This window comes from Anastrepha obliqua, chromosome 5 (assembly GCF_027943255.1).
Source record: "Anastrepha obliqua isolate idAnaObli1 chromosome 5, idAnaObli1_1.0, whole genome shotgun sequence".
NCBI lineage: Eukaryota > Metazoa > Arthropoda > Insecta > Diptera > Tephritidae > Anastrepha > Anastrepha obliqua.
This window is the reverse complement of record NC_072896.1, coordinates 30,769,111-30,791,158: the sequence shown is the minus strand read 5'-3', so window position 1 is coordinate 30,791,158 and position 22,048 is coordinate 30,769,111. Positions and strand designations below refer to the sequence as shown.

The following is a 22,048-nucleotide window of genomic DNA, read 5'->3' as shown; positions in this document are numbered from 1 at the left end:
GCAAACGGTGCCGTACGTCAATCATATTTGGCACTTGTGAACTGGAGAGCTGCAGTATACATACAAACAGATAAGAAGTACGCAAAGACCGAATCAAAGATTTCCATCAGTCGAAACATTTTTTATTTTTATTTAGTAAAAAATGTGTTGACAAGCAATTGTCAGTTGATTAATTTTGCGCCATCTTGTATAAATGGAAACGCATTTTGTCGCGCTTTGCATTTCTTCGAAAACTAATCAAATTGCGTACCAATTTTTTTTATTTTTTTCGCTGTCTTTATATTCAATTTTTTTTAAAAAAGTCTTTTTTTATAAATTTGAATTTATTGTTATAAATTTTATTAAAAAAATTTAAAATAATATTTTACTAAAAAATAAACGTTTTTATGCATGCCTATTAGCATTTAGCTCTTCTATCATCTGAAGTGATTTTTTGCAAAAAAAAATTTTTAAATCTAATTTTATTTATAATTCTAATTTAATTTATAAAAAACATCCAGCTCACGTAAATTTTAATAAAAATATTTCGGACAAATATTTTAATTTACGTGAGATGGAAATTTTATACGAAAATGTCATTATTTCCAAAATTTTTTTTTAAATATTTAAAGGGTGTGAAACCTTTCATCGTAAACGTTCAAAAAACTTAGGAGAAACAAATATTTTTTAAGGCCCGTTTTTCGAAGATATTTTCAAATATGTATGGCCAGCTCACGTAAATTTTAATAAAAATATTTTTGACAAATATTTAAAGTTGATTTATATGAGTTGGACCGATGAGAATTTATCTACGAAAATATCTTTATTTCCAATTTTTTTTTAAATCTGTTGGCAGACCCTTTTAAATTTAAACTTTGCACTTTTTAAGTGAAAAAATACTTTTAAAGCTCAAGTTCAAAGCTCGCTTTTCGGAGACATTCTCAAATATGTATGCACAGCTTACCAAAATATTTCCGAAAAGTATTAGGATGTGCATGAGGTGGAAATTATTTACGAAAAATTAATATTATTAGTTTGAAAAATTAAACATTTCTTTTTACTGACCCTTTACGCTCAAACCTTCTATCAACTTAAATGAAAAAAATATTTCAAAATTGGTGTAAATGAAATTTTTTTTTTGATTGTTTCATTAATAAAAAAGCTCGATTTTCGGAGATATTTTCAAATAGGTCCAACTTACGTAAATTTTAATATTTGTCTCAAATATTTTTGCGAAAGTCTTAAGATATATAAAAGTTTATAATTTCGTTGGAAAAACAGTACACATTTTTTTATACGCAGAATGATGCATCCTAATATACAAACATACATTTTTACATTTGTTACATATGCCTGGCAAAAACTAAAAGTTAAAATACATGCACTTATTGCCGTTGCAAGTGAAATGTGAGAGACTGACGTTTAATTCAATACCACATCTTTGCAAACTTTTTCGCACATTGCATGGCTGTTAATTGTGTAATCACTTTTCCATGATGCACATTTCGGTGCTCATACATACATACATATCATGCATACATACATACATGCCTATCATACATACATATGATACATAATCTGTAGTCAAATTTACTAACTGTGGATTACTTTACAACCAGTTTGTTTCGCGACTGCAGAAATGCATGCTCTATCTTTTCTCACTGTTAGCTTAGCAGCTGCTTAACATGGCAATGCCCTACCAGAGGTCTTTTTTCAGCTTGTGTTTCGGTTTCCTACCAGTTAATTAAGTACAATAGTAATTCCCTATATCAACATCCTATCAGTTAACGAGCCAACTAATCAGCCACTGTATCAACGACAATCCATTTAATGAACTATTGTACTTCTGCTCATACTAGTTACCAACTAGTTCATAATACACGCAAAAAAGTATAATATAATCCAATTTGTGGCGAAAATTTCTTCTTTTAAACGAATTGAACAATTAGAAAATATAAATAAAATTTATTTTAACTTTTTAATGGCCCACATATATTTAGTTTTCCTGAAGATGACTTCTAAGTGAAGTCAAAGAATCGACAAATAAATATTGTAATAGAAGTAATTTAATTTGTTTTTCATTGGTCTTAACCGGTGTTGACCTCACATAATGAAAATTTGAAAAGATAATACAAATTAATAAATAAGACCAGAATTATTTATTGTAAATTAAAACGTTAAACAACATTACCGCCTATCTTAAAATATATTTTTCAATGCAAAATAAATTTGATTTTAAAAATCAGAAGTCTAAGTTTTTGTACGTCGAAAAATAAATTTGGTTTTAAAAGCCAGAAGTTTAAGAGCGAATTATAGTCTAAAGGTCCGAACTTGGAGCATTTTTTGACGGTGAATAATATATATGAAAAGCACACAAAATTAATAAAAAAAAACAAAATTTCATGGAATTATGCGTCCTTGAAGTGGAAGGGGAAAACAAAAGGCAGTGTCCTCGTCGTCACGATTTCTACCCTTGTGGTCAGCTGAAAAGAAACGATGACAAATTCTTGATTAATATGTATGAATGTCATTATCGTATGATGCAGAAGAAAAGGGGAACATTTTTTTCATAAAATGGCGGCTACTCAAAAATTGAGCTCGATTTTTCCCTAATTTTTAATCTTTCTCGAATTGTTTACACATATTAAAAAATTGAAATTTCCCGTTTTTCGTGCCTCATCCGATAGAGATATATTTAAAGAATTTTCATGATAAACTTCAAGCAAATCGGTTGATTAGAACTTGAGATATCGTGCCGACCGTATCGAAAGAAGTAGTTTCGAGAAAAACACGTTTATAGTTCGACGTCCGCTCCAACCAGTCTAGCTGTCGCGTCACTAAAATAGTTGTACCTTCGAAAATAATTCGAATTTTGAAAAATCCTTTTAGGGAGATATTTTTGAATACTTAAACTATCGAATTTTGAAAAAAAAAAATCGTTTTTTTCAAATTTCTAGACTAGAATACCCGCTTAAATTTGAATTCTTCTATTCAATAGCATTTTGTCTTTCACTTAAATGCTTATATATCTCACTATACTTAGCTCTCTTACAGTTTATTCATCGCACGCTCAATCTTTCAGGTAATAATAAGTTGAATTTTTAGGATTCACTACGCACTACTCCACCAACATGTAACATTTCTTGTCTGCCCAGCCTTCGCTCGAATCAGGCTTGAGGTCTTTGGCACTGATGTGTTAAGAAGCGACCACCTTGGCTCTTTGGCTCCACAATATCTACTCAGAAATTCTTCGGAGGCCGGGTAGATATAAAGAAACTTAAAAAGGGAACCAGAGTGTAGTACAATGAACTTAATTGTATCTGAGTGCTGTACTTGTTAATTGTCCTGACAAAAAAAAACCTTTCTTATCCTCCTAACATTTGAAACTTTATTATTTACAGTAAAAGGAAAATATTTCTATTTTTACACCTCTTATTTACCATATTTTGTGGAAGTCCTATGTTGCTAAGTGGAATAATAAAGGTTTAAAAAAATATAAAATATAAAAAAATTGTCGTTTTGCAACTGGTCATATTCTAACCCTTCAAGAACTAGTATGACTTCTGCCATCAAGCAACAGTTCATGAACAATAATATTTGCTGAATAATTTTTCTTTTCCCTGCTGAATATATGCATGCGTACACACATGTCTACATACACACATGCATTCATATATGCTTACATTCATGTACCCACATACCCTCACATGCACGAGTATTTCGACGAATTTTTCCACGCACAGCAGTTGACATAGCGTAAAATCGTTGAAAGATATTTTTGGAAAATTTTGTAATTTGCTTGGCCTTTTATGTTTGCAATTTGATATGCGAAAGAATGTTGCCAATTCATTGTAATAATGTTTTTGGTTGCAGTTGCAATGAATAATCACTTAAGTAAGTGAACAAAACATAAATTCCACAGAGTAGTTAATCAACTACGAAAAAAGAGTTTAAAACTAGTTTTCGTATGAAAAGCATGTTTCTGAAATAAGTGTATGTAAAGGTTCCATTACCTTGAAAAAAAAGTATTATAATAAATAAATTTTTAAATATTTTAAACGTTTAACCGTTCCAATCAAAAACTGTTTTATAATATTTTTAAGTATTTTTAAAGTGGATTTGCTGTTATACGCTTGAAGTTATCTAAGTGCTAAGTTCCAGCTAAGTCACAAATTTAAATATTAATCACAATTATTTCTTTTCATTTATAGGTAATTTGACACATCTGTAAATACAACCGAAAATATATTTATATTTTATGAGTAAGTATGTATCAACAAACCGTTAAGAACTCTTCATTATTATTAAATTTTTTTTTATCAAATGGTATTGTAATATAGCAAGCCTTGGTTTTTAAGTCTTCTTGAACAATCAAGGGGTTTTCAGCGCCATATTCCCATGTGCTCGCTTTCGAATTGCCGAAACAATTTTTCGTTGCCTGTTCGTTAACAGGCCCTTCGCGTATGAATATCTGTAGAAAAGTGCAGATATGATTGACAATTGGTGCTGTGCGAATAGGCTATCGGTAAACCTTTCCAAGTCTGGTATTGTCCTCTTCACCAGAAGCAGGAAGCTTGACGGACTCGTTCTGCCTAAGCCAAAAGTAGTCACAATCCAGCTATCCAATGAAATCAAATATCTTGGAGTAGTCTTAGATAGTAAACTTCTTTGGAAGTCACACGTTGAAACAAAGACATCCAAAGCACTGACAGCCGTCTGACAGCGCAGAAGTCTTTGGGAGAACGTGGCAAAATCCTATGGATCTACACAGCTATAATAAGACCTTTCATAGCTATGATAAGACCTTCATCAGTGGTCTGAATGAATATACTCTCTTTCGTGGGAGTCAGGAGGACCTTATGGAGATTATAACGCACTGTGACCATCTGCTGCACTGGAGCTTTTCCGACTACTCCAGGCCAGGCATTAGATGCTCTAGTTAGTCAACTACCACTTGATATTTTCATCCAAGGAGAGGCCTTGAAGGCCAACTGTAGGCTGAAATACAATGGGAATTGGACAACAGAGTAGGCATGGACTTCGATCCAATGATCCTCTCCATGCCCCTTGACTCTATACCATTTAGAGTTGTGCTTGAAAAGAGATACAGTGTGGTGCTACCAGAGGCTGAATTGTGGTCAAACTCTGAAAATGAGCCCGGCAAACACTGTTTTCGCATTTCACGGATGGCTCCAGGACCGAACACGGTTCCGGCTCTGGTGTCTACATGGAATTCAGCGGGACAAAAATATACTTTGCTCTTAAAATGTATGCATCTGTGTTTCAAGCGGAGGTGTATGCTATTCAAGAAGCAATGACCTTAGTTGTGGAAAACAGATGGAGAGTCAGACCTGCTTGTGTCTGTAGCGACCCCAAAGCTGCATTCATGGCCTTAAATATTCCTCCAACCACTTCAAGAGTAGTTGAGTCCTGTAAATCCAAGCTGAACTAAGTCGGTAGACATTGTTTTTTTTTGTTTTAGGAAGGGGAGGATAAAAATGTCAGAAATATTTGATTGATGCCGTCGCGCCAATGATATGCTCGCACTAGTGGGTCCCGAAGCACGTGGGTATCGCGGATAACGATATCTCTGTCTCTGTAGCTAGGATGGGTTTTGAGGCCAACTTCTTTGGCGCGTTCTGCCACTCCTTTCTGCAGCCATTAAAGGCACGGTTAGCAAACAGGTTACTTCAACACACAAGCGAGTTTGGCTGGCTGAGAGAGGCTGCAGATGGGCAAAACTAATGTTACCTGTCAGGTCCAACCGACTGGCCTAGATCCTCCTGTCATTAAGCAGAAAGGACGGTAGGCAGCTGGTTGGACTGATGTCGGGCCACCTTCTATGGGCGAAACACATGCAAAATGTAGGCTTCTCAGTCACTGCACTCTGCCCAGTATGTGGAGAGGAGGATGAAACGGCGCACTACTTTCTGTGCGTCTGCTCGGCGTTCATAATTAAGCAGAAAGGACTGTCACACTTTCACACTTTTCGCTTTCTTTATCATTTGCCATATTTTTGTAAAAAATTATGAGCTAAGCTGAAAGTATTTTATACTTTTAAGCATCTTAATATGTCTTAAACTATGCATTTTATTTTCAAAAACTATTTTTTCTGGTCACCTTGATCACCTTAAGTCAACTATTTTATTGCTCTTGCGCCTCCAATGCTCCTTGTTGCTCCACCATTGCTTGCATATCAGCGCATAATTCTGTCATTTACCTCATTCCGTGATCTGACAGTTGATAGTGGTGGCGGGTGTTGGCCAGTTTCGTCGTGCCTTGTTTGGTGGAATTGATGCAACAAACGACTGCAAACCGCCCAACAGCCAAATAGGGTATATACGCGCTAAGAAAAAAGCAAAGCATATTATAGCAAGAGAAGGCATGGAAAAAGGCAGACATACTAATGCCTTTAGCTGGCTGTATATTTACATACAAAAGTAAATAATAGAAAAAGGAAAAACAATGTAAAAAGAGCTAGAAACTGGCCCTTTGTTAGGCAACTGTAAAAGCAGCATGTTGAGTTGTAGTGTTTTTGCTACCTCTCGCAGTAGCCTCTGTGGTAGCCCTTTGCTAAAGAAAATTGCCAAACAGCTGCTGTAAGGTAAGCAGCTAACCAAGCAAATCAGCAAAGGGCCTACACGTCCAGCAGCACACCGCTGCCAGCTCCTCCCACTGCTGCCTTCACACGGTCAAACACTTTAGGCTACTCGAGGGACAATAGTCGAATGAAGGCAAAAAGCAAAAAAAAAAACAAAAAATGAAAAAACAAAAACGATAGAAACATTGTCTAGTTGGCTTGTCATGCGCGCAAAGACATTGGCAGCGCTTGTTAGCCAAGCTTGCCGTCAATTTCCGTTTTTTAACTAAGCAGCCTGCGCAGTTTACATTTACTTTTTCTCTTGAGCACTTTTTTGCTTGCGTTTTAGTACTTTAGCGTTTATTTCTGCTGCTGCCAGTGCTCCTGCAAAGTGATCCTATTTGTGTGTAGGTACTTTTTCCCCCCATCCAGTTGGTACTTCTATTTCTTTGTTTCCTTAAGTACTTTTGCATGTCCGCCAATAAGACTTAGTATTTGTAAATTCTTCTTTTTGTTTTGGTCCACTGCTTGTAGTACTATTTATTTGTTCCTCTTTTCCCCTACTATTGTTACCTTTGTTGTTTATTGCTTGCTTTGCGACTGCATGACCAACAATGTGTAGAACCCTCTGGGGGTGCATGTTTTAGGCAGTTATTTATGGTCATAGTGTCAGTGTTAATCAAATAAGAAAATCTATTTTGCTTGTAGTTCACTTTTATATTTTTTTCCATTTACAGCAGTTCAAACCTTTAAAGGAGTTCGCATTCCCTTAGGTTCAATTTAATGATGGGAAACTCTATGGGGGAAAACTTAATAGCTTAAAAGAAAATTGCAAGAGAATTTAAATTTAATGGAAATGAAGGTCGCCAAATGAGGAAATTTAAAGCAGTTCCAAATCGTTTAAATCTGTGCGCATATAAAGGGGTTTTCAATAGGAACCAAATCAAATTTTCATACGGGAAAGTTTCACTTTTTGAGATAATTTTTCTATGCAAAGTTTGCCAATATGTGCGCCAAGAGATTCTCAAATAATAAGAAAAGCTTGGACGCAACCAATTTAGCCCTTTTGAAACTGAATCGCTTCAACTCTCCGTTGGACACCTTTTTTAAAGCCTTCTATTGGGCACCCGGCTCTTGCCTTTTTTCGTTTCCTGTTCGAGGGTCCTTCTTAAAAGGTTATATCCATAAATCGATAGAAAATTAAATTTTAGGAAGCTACCTGGAAGCTCAAGTCATTAGTTATATACAAATACATAAAATAAATTTACGTCCTAAGTTGAAACATTCTGGCCAGACCCGGCTGCTCAACGAAGGGTTCAGTTAATTTAAATTGTTGCTCCTGTAATATCATCAAAAATATTACCCATAAATCCTTGAAGTAACAGTCCTTGCCCGGATATGGATCCACTCCGTTTAGACAACCCATAACCGACTGTAGTGGAAACAACGTTTAGATCAGATTAGGGGGTTGTGCTCAAAGGAGGGCGGCTAAGATGTTATGGAATCCGTTTTTTTTAGTAGCATTGCAAGTAGATATGGAGAGAAAAACTAGAGATAAAGAGATAGAGACAAGGGAGATATTTGACCGATGAGGTTTAGAAATTGTGGATAGAAATCTCTGTGAAGTAAAGAGATAATTTCGAAGACGGCTAATATCCGAGCCTGAAAGCACATCAGGCCAAAGATGGAAACTAACTACTTCAATACTAACGTCAATAATGCTGTGGAAACTATAATTTTTTGTTCAAAAAATACCCAATTTTTTTCGTTTCTTCTAGTACGACATAACTGACGAATGTTATAAGAAATACACATTCCAACAACTGTCTCCCGAGGAAAAGGCTTTCGGACCTAGTCAAGCTGTGGTGTGCGTCTTGATGTTGTTTCATAAATGAAGGGACTTTCAGTTTTAAGCCGACTACGAACGACAAATGTTTTTATGAGGAGCTTTTTCTATGCATTAGGCGTAATTGAAAGTGAAAGGCAGCTGTGCAGTAGATGCTTCGAAGAACTACCACAAAAAGAAGCTATATTGCATTTCACTGTGTGGCCATTACAAGATTTTTTGAAAAAATATTGTTGGAGGATGTTGAGAGTAGAACAGAGTATAGTAAGGTCATTATTTAAAACTTTTGTTGGCTGTTTACGTATATGTACTTGCTAAGTTTTACTTAAACAAATTTTTTTTTGAGAACAAATTTTATTTTATGCTCAAAATTTTTCGGGAAAAACTTGTTGGCTTGCTATTTATGAAAAACACCCCCTTTATTTATGGGTTTGAGTATAAGAGTTAAAACAAACAAAAAATTGTATCATGATGAGAATTATTTAAGAATATTTTACACAAAAATAAAAAACAAAAAAAGAAATTTACCAACAAGAATTTCCCAACCCAATAATCTTTTCCTAAAAAATTGTAGAAATAAAATTTTGGAAAAAAATTTTCTTTTTCAAAAAAAAAAAAATTTTTTTTTAAGAATATTTTATCCTAAAAAAGAAGGTAATAAATATGTTAAAAAACACCGAAATAATTTCATACCAAAATTTTTAACAATGAATGAATTTCGGAATTATTAAATTATTTCAAATTTTTGTACTCAAGCCAGCAAATAAGTAAATTTTCAGAAAAATTTAATACAATATCCAAAATACTTCTATCACTTGACATGAAAACGCTCAATGCAGAACTAAAAATTAACAGGATTTTCACTGATAGATACAGGAGTTTTGTTGAGCAGATTTATAGATTAATTTTTTATGAAATGTTTATTCTCCACTCAAAAATATATTGCCTGGTTAAAAATAAATACAAAACTAACTAAAAATTGGGTTACTAGTTGGCTTTGGAATCAAGATATTTTGAAATGCCATATTTGTGCTCCATTTCATAGAAAAATTATCTCCGCCAAAAATACTGAATATATTTATGTATTGAGCGACCCTTGGCGATGACAAGTACCGGGATGATGTTCTGCGCTTTGTGATAGTCCGCATTCATGAAATTCACAGGGTCTTACAATATGTTTTTGATATTTTGACAAAGTTCTTCCATTCATTCATAAAAAATTAGACATCTTCATTTCCAATGTGAAAGCTTTCAAAAGACGAATCTTCTGCACTATTTCCCATTTGAATAATTTCTTATGCAAAACGTTAATTCGAGCTATTCAACTGCACTCACTTTGAACCGTAGCAATGCACGTTGTGTATATCAGGTTATAAATACTTTCATAGCGAATATTTCAATACAGACATACATACTTACACTCACCTAGTAAAATTTGTTTGCTCAAAAAAATATATAGAATTTATTCGACGTAAGAAGAAACGAAAAGTAATTTCACATGATAATGTTAAGTCCTACAGTTATTCGAAGTTTGCTTTTCACATTGACAGCAGATTGTGAATTGCGTTATTCAGCTAAAGTAATTTTTTTAAATTATTGCCCTCTCGTTGAGGAAATTTCTAATTAAATGCAAGCAAAGGGAGAAATTGGAAAATGGCAATATTGAAATATTGAAAAACTGCGCTGTAACCTCAACTCATATTTTATTTGAAAATTAGTCGAAAAAATTAGAAAAATAAAAAAAGTTCGGGTTGCGATTGAATACTTCCAAATACTCCTCTGAAGCTCTCAAACGATTCGGACATGTTAAAACTAACTTTTCCTTATCTGAATATTTATGTGATACTGAAATAAGGAGTATGTCTGATGTGGCGATCTTAATTGAGTAAGCAGCACTTTCGGCGTCACTTACGCTCAATCGTGCGAACACCCAAATTCCCTTTGGGTAAGCACTCGTTAGAGTATAGTCATTTAATTAATATGAATTTATTTTTTTTCTTCCTTTTTTCCATATACTCTTTAACAAGCACCTAAATCGAACTTTAAATACCAAAGATATGATAAAATCTAATTTTGTGATTTTTATGGTGGTCCAATTCAATTCAAATTTTTTTTTTTCGAGATAGCCACCACACAAGCCTTTCAATCGGTCGCCAAAGGTATGGAAAAACATTGTTTTGGTGGTTTTTAGTGTGAACGAAAGAAATTTGCTTTGTTTCGAAATACTAACCACAAGACGGTACCGGAAAAAAAGTTCGCTGTTCACCCCGGTTGTCGTATTTATTGTTGAAGTGGTTGAGAATTTTTGTTGAAATAATTCTAATTAGCGACTAACGTCATTTTACGAACACTTTTCTGGTGTGATGTCTGTGTTTTGTTTGTTTTGGTTCGTTTCTTAAGTAGATCCATTTCATGGGATCCAAGTATAGCAGCAAACTTTTTATATATACATATGTCTGAGATTTCACTAATTTTCTGTAAGAAAGGCTTACCGAAGGAGCGAAATTTTGCTCTAGCAAGAGTGCAAAATAGCATAAATAGCGGAGTCTAAAATATTTTTGCAAGATTTTTATTTGGCTGCACGGTGTTTTTATCTCATGGAAAAAATTTCTTGCCTAAGTTAATTAACTTCAAGATCCCAGTGCTTATAGTTTAAGATCCGAAGATATAAAGAAAAAAAAAAGCAACCCAAAAAAAATAAAATTGCCTTCGATTCGAAATCCTTTCTTAGCAAAAGTTGAATGATTTTTAGCAAGATTTAATTTACAGAAATTCGGGTGACAGGAATTTACTAAAGGGTGATTTTTAAAGAGCTATAGGAAAGTTTTTCAAAAAAACACAAGTAAAATTCAGAAAAATGCATGAAATTTTTATTTTAATCGATAGTACAGTCCATATAATTTAATGTTTGAATATTATTTCATGCAAATGTTTAGCGCGACTGCGTTTCAAATGGTCCATCCGCTTAGTCCAATTTTATTTTACATGAGCTTTAACATAGCCCCACAAAAAATAATCTAAATGCGTTATATCGCACGATCTGGGTGGCCAATTGACAGGTCCCAAACGTGAATATATAACGAACGATATATCCTACTTTACAATCTGACTGTACATGCCGAAGATATGACGAAAAATGTAAAAATGTGAGCAAAAAAAAATGTGTTTTTCGAAATTGCCCTGAAAAAATATTTTAGATTCAGTAGTGTTCGACCAACTTTTTTTCTTGAAAGGTGGTACGGTCAACTGTCCACACGTTAAAAGTATAGAAGTGTGATTTGTTGACATTAAAGGTTCCAATAGGTGAATTCGTATAAAGTGAAATCACAATATATCTAATATTTATTTGAGTATAATGCGTTTATAGCCACTGTTCGGCCTCTTCTGCCTACTCAGCATGAGCAAACAGAATCGGATTTTCTTCGCTGAAAAAAAGTAATTTCATTATATGTATGGCAACTTTACGAAATATTTGTCATACGCTCTGCGAAAATGTTGCATATTCCATATGAGAAAAGAACAACAAAACTTCAAGTATGTAAATGTGTATCTATGCGCACAAAATATGTAAGTAGGTTGTCTAAGTGTGAGCGAATGAAAATTGTGAATAATTTGGAGAAATTTTTCTGGATCCTCCTTATCATTTAATAGACGTAAATATAATGCAAAAGTGGTGTTGAAAATACATATAAACAAATAACATATAATTAGCCGTTAATTCAGTAGAACGTGTCAGAATGGCTACGCGCATATGGTGTGTGTGATACGCTCTAAAAACTTCAATATAGCATTTCGTATTTTAGGCAATAATTATCACAAAATTTCACAAAAAATATTCTACATTCACTTGCACTACAATTTTTTTACGTTGATTTTATGTATTTTTTTATTATTTGTGCTTCTTGATCTTACATACATTTCCAAATTTTATTTTCACTTGACTTCTTTACTCTTCACTTCAATGCGGATTGGCCTAGTTTTATTTATTATGAAAAATATTAATAAATATAAGCAACCAACACAAGGCAGTGTTAATGAGTGGGTCGAATTGGCATAACAATGACGAGCAGCACGCAATACAGTAACAATAACAACAGCAATATAAACATAAACAAAGCAAAGACGCACCACAAAATCATTGATGAAATGAATTCATTTTGATTGAATCAGCATAAAAGTTTTGATATTTGATTTATCTACAATGGGCGCGCTGATGGCAGTAAAAATATTAGCAATTCATAATGAGTTTCACAATAGGAGTCAATTTATGGGTAGTAATGGTGGCCGAAAATATATATTTTTTTTTTGGTTAATCAATTTTTTTTAATGTTTTAATTTTTTATTTTTTAATTATTCTTTTTTTTTTGCTTTCTTTGTGTTTTTTAATAATTGTTTTTTAATTTTTATTTTGATTTAATCTTTTTTTCTTGAATTCACATTTCTTTAGTTCGCAAATCTGCTCTCATTTGCTCTACAATATTCGCGATCACTTGCACCACAATTTTTATGCAAAATGCTAAAGTGACTTAAAAAAAAACAAAGCATAAACGCGTATAGTATATATTATATAATTCGCGCGTTCACCCTTTTTGGGTGTTTGGCCGAGCTCCTCCACCTATTTGTGGCGTGCGTCTTGATGTTGTTCCACAAATGGAGGGGCCTACAGTTTTAAGCCGACTCCGAACGGCAGATATTTTTTTTATGAGAAGCTTTTTCATGGCAGAAATACACTCGGAGGTTTGCCATTGCCTGCCGAGGGGCGACCGCTATTAGAAAAATGTTTTTCTTAATTTTGGTGTTTCACCGATATTCGAACCGATGTTTTCTCTGTGAATTCCGAATGGTAGTCACGCACCAACCTATCGGCTACTGCGGCCCTCGCATTTAGTAGTCACCAAAAATTAGCGAATCTAAATTTTTTGCGCTAAGCAAAATACAAATTAAATATTTTTGTTTATTTCTCTGAAAGTGGAGCGCGGCCTGTTTTTCATTTTTAATTTAAACAAAAAAATGTCGTTCGCATTGTTTTGTAGTTTTCCTTTTTCTTTCATATTCTTTGCGCTTTGGCACGGGACATTTTTACTATCCACTATTATTTTCTGAGATTTTCCAAATTTGGTGGGTGACCACGCAAGAAGCTGGTAGGCAAATGTATTTTTCTTGTACTTCGCGCGGCTTACTTGTAAAAAGGTTGGCGCTATTGTTATGCTTGCCCAAGTTTGGGCTGCTGCTTGTATGAAAAAAATAAATATTATAAAATAAAAACAAATGAGAATTGCTATTTTAGGCAGCTATTTTCATATGCACAAGTATAGAAGTTAGTAGCACAACTTTACAAGAAATAAACTTTAGGCGGTCGCTCGAAGGGAATGTCAGAAAAAAATTTTAGGAAAAAGTGCTACGCTGAGAAATTATCTATGCACTTGGATATTTGTGAAAATAAAATGGAGCTTTCTGTCTGTGATTTTTAATACAGAGTTTTTTATATCTAAGTAGCTTAAACGTAAAGAAACATGTGGAAAGGTTTTTTTGGTTGGTATACTGGTCTGTCTGTTTGTCCGATTATATACCCGAGATGGCTGCCTCGGTTCTAAATGGACTTTCGCGAAAAGAAAGCAAACTGTTTGAGGCGTGTGAAAGCAAATTTTTTTTTAATTACGAAAATTCGTTTTGATCATCCCATTTAGCTCATATATCGAAGGCGTCTACGTAAATGAATATGAATTATTTTTCAAAAATTTAGTCCATTAAATAGCGGCAATGTTGAGATATTTATTTTAATTATTTATTTATAATAATTTATACAATAATAAATTACAGTTCAAATTATATAAGCCATAATACTTTTTATTTTATTCGAGTTCAGTAAAATAAAAAAGTAAAATAAACAGAGTTAATATAAAAGCAAATTACAAATATTGAGCCAATTAAATTAGATTAGATTTGAGATATTATTGTCCTTTAGAAAATTGTACACTTCAAGAATATTGTTAAAACTAAGTGAAGATAATGCTGTTAAGGTTAATGTTGTCAGAACTCTGATATTCGATTGTTTTTGTTTGGGCATTGAGTGATCAGGTGTTGTACTCGTACTGTGTTTGGTCCACCGCAGCAGGATGGGATTTTCCTAGTGAGCAGATGAGAGTGGAAAAATATCGCATGGCCAAGCTTTAATCGAATGTAAAGCTTTAGAACGTTTGGAGACAAACTTGTAGGATAGCATCGTGACAATCTTTTGGGTTTAAATTGTAGTAATGATGGCCTTGCGTTTTCCAATCACCTAGTTTTTCAAGGATTCTTTTTCTTTTAATGAAATTGTAGAGATCAGCTCTGCTAAAACACTTAAGCATTAGTGCAAGGGACTTAATAACTCGTTTGGCAGTCTCATCGGCAATCATGCCCTGTAATTCCAGCATGCCCGAGGATCCGCATAATCTTAATTTTATGTGGTGAATTGTAAGTGATGTAATGGTGTGGTAGTTCTATTTGAATTGTTTGATGATTTAATTGCTGTGACACATGATCTGCTGTCAGTACAATTGTACAATAAATTGTACCTTATTTTCCTTTGCGTAATTGACGGCTGAGTCGGTCGCTAAAGCTTTAGTAGTGAAGATCGATCACGTAAGATACAGCCAAAGAAGTGTATTTAGAGGTTTTAGATCTATTATTGTAAATAAAATTCCATCCCGAAGCATTGTAAGGAGCAAAAGTCTCTAGGAATTGTGATTGAAAACTCAAGTTTGGCGTATTTTGCTTAGACCGTCTGAGTAAGGCGTCTTCAAATGATTTTGATGATGATAAGAAATACTTTTCTCCCTTGGTGTATCATGTCAAATATACCTATGAACTAGTAAAAAATTAAAAAAAAAATGGATGATTATTTTTGCGCCACCTTGTATAGATTGTTTGTTTTTTTTCTTTTGTTTTTTGGTTTTTTGCGCCTTAGTAGCAAAAATTGCTCAATATTATACGCAAAAAAAATTTTCACAATCAACGCAAAATCTTCATATTCTTTATTGGTGCAGTACCCTTCTTCTTAATTGGCGCGATAACCGCTTACGCGATTTTGGCCGAGTTTAACAAAGCGCGCCAGTCGTTTCTTTCTCGTGCTAACCGGCGCCAATTGGACACACCAAGTGAAGCCAAGTCCTTCTCCATCTGATCTTTCCAACGCAGAGGAGGCCTTCCTCTTCCTCTACTACCACCAGCTGGTACCGCATCGAATACTTTCAAAGCCGGAGCGTTTGTATCCATTCGGACGACATGACCCAGCCAACGTAGCCGCTGGATCTTTATTCGCTGCGCTATGTCTATGTCGTCGTAAAGCTCATACAGCTCATCGTTCCATCGTCTGCGATATTCGCCGTTGCCAACGTGCAAAGGTCCAAAAATCTTACGCAGAATCTTTCTCTCGAACACTCCAAGCGTCGCTTCATCGGATGTTGACATCGTCCAAGCTTCTGCGCCATACGTCAGGACGGGCATGATGAGAGTCTTGTAGAGTGTTAGTTTTGTTCGTCGAGAGAGGACTTTACTGCTCAATTGCCTACTTAGTCCAAAGTAGCACTTGTTGGCAAGAGAGATTCTACGTTGGATTTCAAGGCTGACATTGTTATCGGTGCAGTACCCGCCCAAGCGAATTTGGCCTAGTTCAGCAAAATTGGCAATTTTGTATGGTCTATCTTTTAAATGCAAGTTTCAAATGTTACTATCTAAGATTTTCCGGCGTAATATTATATTTTGGCAAAGATTGCTGTGAAAAAAAGTTTTAATTTTCTTGGTATTTTTTTTATATCTGATACATAAATATCTATGAGGAAAAGTGCAAAAGACATTTTTCATATTTTTTTTTTTGCAAGGATTGTTTTAAAAAAAATATTATTTTCCCTTAACATTTGATAACCAAATGTGTATGAAAAAATTTCAAAAAACATTTCTCACATTTTTGGAAGGGCTATTAGAAAAAAAAAGTTTAAATCCTCCTGATTCATTTAATGCGCATTTAAATATGGCAAAAATTTTTGTAGACATTTGTCACGGACTGCTTAAAAAAATATTTTTTAATTCTCGTAACATTTTTCTTTCATTTAATGCCATATAAACTTTTGGAAGATATCCTAATTCTTAAATGCTAGGACCCAGCAGTGAAGTTTTAAGGTCCTTAAAAAAAACATTCACTTCAAGGTAAAAAACTAAAATATGCACGCATCGAAAAAAGTCAACATTCGCTTCGATTCGTTCTTTCCCGTTTGTATTCCATGTCTCAATTTCTTTACGAATCATTCGAAAATATTAAATTTCTTTCATATTTATTTAGCTAAGGAGTAACTGTACTATGTGTAACCCTGTACGATATCGGTAAATTATAATTTTAAAATAATTTTCTCTGCCTTAATCTTCGAGTGAAGCTACTGCACTACTGTCATGCAATCAAAGCGCCGAACAAAGCTAATATTCATTGTAAATTTCGAAAACCTATGTAAGAAGTGCTGCGTTTTCTTGCTTTTATGATAATTTTGTTTTTATTGTGCAATAATCATAACTTGATAAAATCAAAAAAAAAAAGGAAAAAATAACAAAATTTGTATAATTTTATGTATCAACTAATTGACTAGCAAAAAAAGTTTAAGCAACATTTGATTATCAATTAGTTTGTGACAAAACGAAGCTACAAACATTGCATACAAATAAATCGGTTGAAATCGCCATAATCATTAAATGCACTACTGGAGAGCCTAATAACATTTTAATTGTTGAGTGCGTCAACTTTGTCTAAAATTACAAAACAAAAAAACAATGCATGTAAGAATACAATACCACAAATCCCTCCATTACTGCCAGTTAACTAAAGCCGCACACCGGTCTGTAGACAATGAAAATTATTTGCTTACAAATTCTTTTGTTCATTGCCTAGGTGGGTAGGCCACAGGCAAGCTTTTCTTTTCATCTCGGCAGCGTAGGTGTAGTGAAAGTTGCATTCTCCATTTCGTTTCATGTTTAATGTAGCAACAAATTTTCAATTATACCAATAATATATGGTAAGACTACAACAAAAACAGTACAACAAAACAGGTATTCAAATGCTTGAGTAGGTAATTTGTTTGCATACTAAGCTGACGGCAGACAAATTTGGTTGGTTGAAGAAACACAAAAGAATGGGAATGTATGTAAACATGAAGATAGATGGGGATCTTGTAAATCTCGGCTTTTCTGGCGATAAGAAGAAAAGAGTTTGGGTTTTTTGTTATTTTTGTTAATATTTTTCAACAATGAAAATAAGAAAGTAATTAGGTTAGACCCAAATGCATGTAACCCAAAAAGTTATGTAGGTGAAGATTACAAAAAAAAAAAAAAAAAAAAAAATAGCAACTATAAAACACTTTTTGGAAAAAAATTAGTTGGATAACAAATTAAATGGATTATATTTAGTTGGTTAACAAAGTTAATGGATTATATGTATTTTAAACACAAGCTGTCTTTTATGCTTTTACTGTAATAAAGCTGTAGTTAAGTTGTATCAGTACATTCAGAACTTTTTTAAAATAGTGACTGACTCAAAGTGGAAGATATTTTCTGATTTGCCAGAGAATCTTGAAAATTCTCACAGGTCTAGCTATCTCCGTCTAGCTATCTCTGTATCTATTCTATCCTATCCCTTTCTTTCTGTCACTTCTCGCCTTTCCTCCTTGACTGTCTACTCTTTTACTTTCTAGAGCTTTGAATACAAAGGGATTTTTAGCCTGAGTGTTTTAGGGGTTACTATTCTATTGATGCTTCTTGGCTCGCCTTTTTCAAATTTCAATTCAATTTCAATCATAATAGATATTTAGCTCTAGCGCCCTTGGCTTAAATGTGTGAGTGTTACCAATTGCAAAGGAATGATAATTTCTAATTTGAAAAGGTCATATGACTTGATGAATTCCTAAATGTTTTACTTTTGTTGTAGGCGTCATAGTATTTTATTTCACATCTCAATTAAAGTCTGGATTTGTGTTGGATAAAGGTGCTATTTTTCTTTATATTTTTCAATTGCAGGCAGTTTTGTGATTAGTGATGTAAAGTTTGAATACAAAAACAAAAATGTAAATAATGTGGGAACCCTACACAAAAATTTTGCTGAATTGACTTAAAAAATGTGGCAACTCTACTCAAAAATTTTGCTGAATTGAGTTGAATAGTGTGACAACCTTACTTGAAATATTTTCTGAAAGAAGTTAAATATGTGGCAACCCTACTCAAAAATTTTGCTGAATTGAGTTAAATAGTGTGGCAACCTTACTTAAATTATTTTCTGAAAGAGGTTAAAAAATGTGGTAACCCTACTCAAAAATTTTGCTGAATTGAGTTAAAAAATGTGGGAACCCTACTCCAAAAATTTGCTCAAACAATTTAAATAACGTGGCAACCCTACTCAGAAGTTTTTCTAAATTAATTTAAATAATGTGGCAACCCTATTCAAAAATGTTACTGAATTAAATTAAATAATGTGGCATTCTTACACAAAAATGTTGCTGAATCAAGTTATATTATGTGGCAACCCTACTCAAAAATGTTTCTGAATTAAGTTATTCCTAAATACGTTTCGTTTCATCTCCAGTTTAAATTATTATTCTTATTTAATTACTATTTCTAAATTGGTGGCAACGCTTTATCAAAATAAATATCAATCAATACTTTCGCAAATAGCTTTCGTTTGATACCACCATTATAATATTTTTATTTTTTTAGCTATCTTATTTAATTAGTATAAATTTTTTAGATAGATGGCAGTCCTCTTGAAAATTAATTCTCTATTAAATGGCACTTAAATGGCGAAATATTATCTCTATCGTAATATTTTATTGAATTTAGTTACTTTTAATTTTTTAGATAGGTGGCACCTCTATTCAAAAATATGCCTGCCTTTCATACGAATGACATTAATTTTCATTTCAGTCCAAAATTTTTACTAAAAAATTTAAGTACAAAAAAAAACACCGTTGAGAAAATTAAATTATTTTCAAAAGAATTAGTTTGCCAGCAAAGTTTCTCGGCATTAAATTTTGAATTGGTATATCTTTTTTATCCATATGCCGATTTTATTAAAATGTACCCAATATTATGTCCGGGCTGCCATTTAGCCACCTGTTAAAACCTCATGAAAATACAATAGTTTCCGGGATTATAGATTTTCCTTTTTATCCATAGTGCATCACAGCGAAGCACATATTATTGAGTTCAAACATTCAAAATTACTAAACCAAATCCAAATATATTCTATTATATTACACCCCTTGCATCTCCTTCTATGATTCTTCTAAATAAATTTTCAATGCGCAGACATGACTTTTCTACAGGTTTTTGATAGCATCGATTTTATTTTCACCTTTCAAATTGTGTTCTTTTCTTATCATAAAATCGCGCTTTGCTGCCACAAATTTCCCCTTTTCATTTGCATTTATCTGACATTTGCTGCAAAAATTTCTTTGTAGCAAAGCCGGTCATTAAACTAAGTGAAATGAGTTGAAACGCATACGCAAAAAAAAGAAGAAATTAGTGACAAAAAACAAAGCAACAAACAACAATAAACTTCAACAAAAAGAATAATACTAATGGCTTTTATGTTTTTTCTGAATTTTTCAAAAGCCTTTGTTCAAACAAAAGACTCAAGCAACGAACTTGCTTCACAAAGGTGCGTCTAGTCGTCGCTAGTAAACGCAATAAAACAAACGATTGTGCCAACGAACTTTGTGATGAGCGCTTTGTTTATTTATTTTTCTCTTCTTCTTTTTTTCCATTTCATTTTAAATCCCATCAGCAGTCGAAATGAAGCACATTAAATATTCATTTACGCGCAGATATCTTCAGTCGCCTCTAATGCTGTGCAATGAATGAAAGCAAAAGTGTGAAATTTCTCTGCTGTGCAAAATCCATAACTGTTTTCGTAAAGAGGCTGCTACCTCTAAAGGTAGCTAAGGTTATTGCACAATAATTCTTCCGCTTATAATAGGATTTGAAGTGAAGGAAAAAAAAGTAGAAAAATGTTGTTGAAATTAACCAGTTCTATGAGATTTGAATGTGGCAAAGTAACAATTATGCCGTAAATCAAAAAACTTAATTATAGTACTGTTAGCTGTTGCTTTTTAAAAGCCCTTTTGGGTACAAAAAAAAAACAAAAAAATTAATGAGACAATCGACAAAATAAATAATGAAAAGTGGGACATTGCCCGAATGTTTATGGGCAAATTTTCTATGGTTCTTTTGGGCAATTAACGTTTAATGCTACTGCCACTAATAGGTAAAGATGCTTAAAAAATTAATAGGGTTTTAAAACTTGCTAAACTCTTCGCATACAAGCTAGTAAGTGGAAATGCAAAGAAGACAGATTTTAATTTATTTTAGAATAGGAATGTAATGCTTGTAGTATAAAATTTTATGGTTACCTGGAACAAAAAATAAACAAAAAATTAAAAAAACAGCATGCTTGTACGTTTATTATGGCAATAAAGCATTTTCACACCAAAGTTTATGAAAAAAAAACTGTGTAAACAGAGGATCACTAAAAAGTATTTGTAATTACGGAACAACTGGCTACAAAGTAACACCATTTTGTACTATAATATTTTAAATTTTGTATAAAGAAACTATAAAATTCAGCTTTTTTGTGCCTAATAAACTTTAAAGAAGAGAGAAAAATTGACTTTTGACAAAGTGATCTCTCAGCTTGAGGCAATACGTTTTTACGCGCAACAATTTCGTAGGAAGATAAAAGAACTATTTACAGGCATACAAAAAGGTAGTAACGAGAGTTTTTCAATAAAATTGAGTTGCCCTGGAGACACTCGCCACCGTTTAAAAATAACGCAGTGAATATAAAGCTAAGTTATGTTAGGATGAATTATATTGGTTGCTGCTCTACAGAGTGACCCACTTAGGGGCCTTGAGGCCCATTGTGAAACCTTTGTTTAAATTCAAGTCTTCACCTGTAATTCCCAATATGCTGAAACCACTTAGTCTCTCTGATAAATCATGAACATTTTTGGATGATTACAGAGTCCAGGTCTGCCAAGTATCAAAAGAAGAAGCGATGTCGCATTCCGGCAAAAGCGGGGGACTGGAAGATGAAGTGTTCAACGCTCTTCACTTCCTGCCCGTGCCTGCAGCTGCGACAGAAGTTATTGAAGGGAATCCGATACGCATCGCATTAAGCAGTGCTGAGTGATGATTTCAACTACTAAACAAATGGAAGACCGATTGAGGTTGGTGAGGGACGTAGTCCTGTTTCTATAGATTTTAGACCCCACCTGTCTTCATAGCTCAGAAGTGGGCTCTCAGGCCTATCTATTATTAGTCAGCCCAAAGAAAAAGAACCTGATTGAAAACTTGCTTGACGATAAAGGAGCACATAATGAGCATAGTTGACTGAATCAAGAATCAGTTCTTCGCATAGCCAGCTCATTTGCGATATAATTTCCAGCAATTTCTCTGTATTCAGGAACCTAAAGAACGTTCGGGGGTCACAGCTTAGGTGACTCATCTAGAACGGCTCTATATACAGCTGCTACTTTGGAGAAAATATTAGTGCATTGTATAGGCTAACGCGGCCTCGGTAGTGTAGCGTAAGTGCACTAGCCTGCCAACCCAGAGAGTGTGGGTTCGAA

At 33.6% G+C, this 22,048-nt stretch overlaps 1 protein-coding gene across 7 annotated transcripts in view; it reads left to right on the top strand.

Annotated features, from left to right (window-relative positions):
- The window catches only part of LOC129249415 (pneumococcal serine-rich repeat protein), a 221,395-nt gene that overhangs the window by 68,199 nt on the left and 131,148 nt on the right, over positions 1-22,048 (top strand). The gene's annotated exons all lie outside the window — the stretch shown is intronic.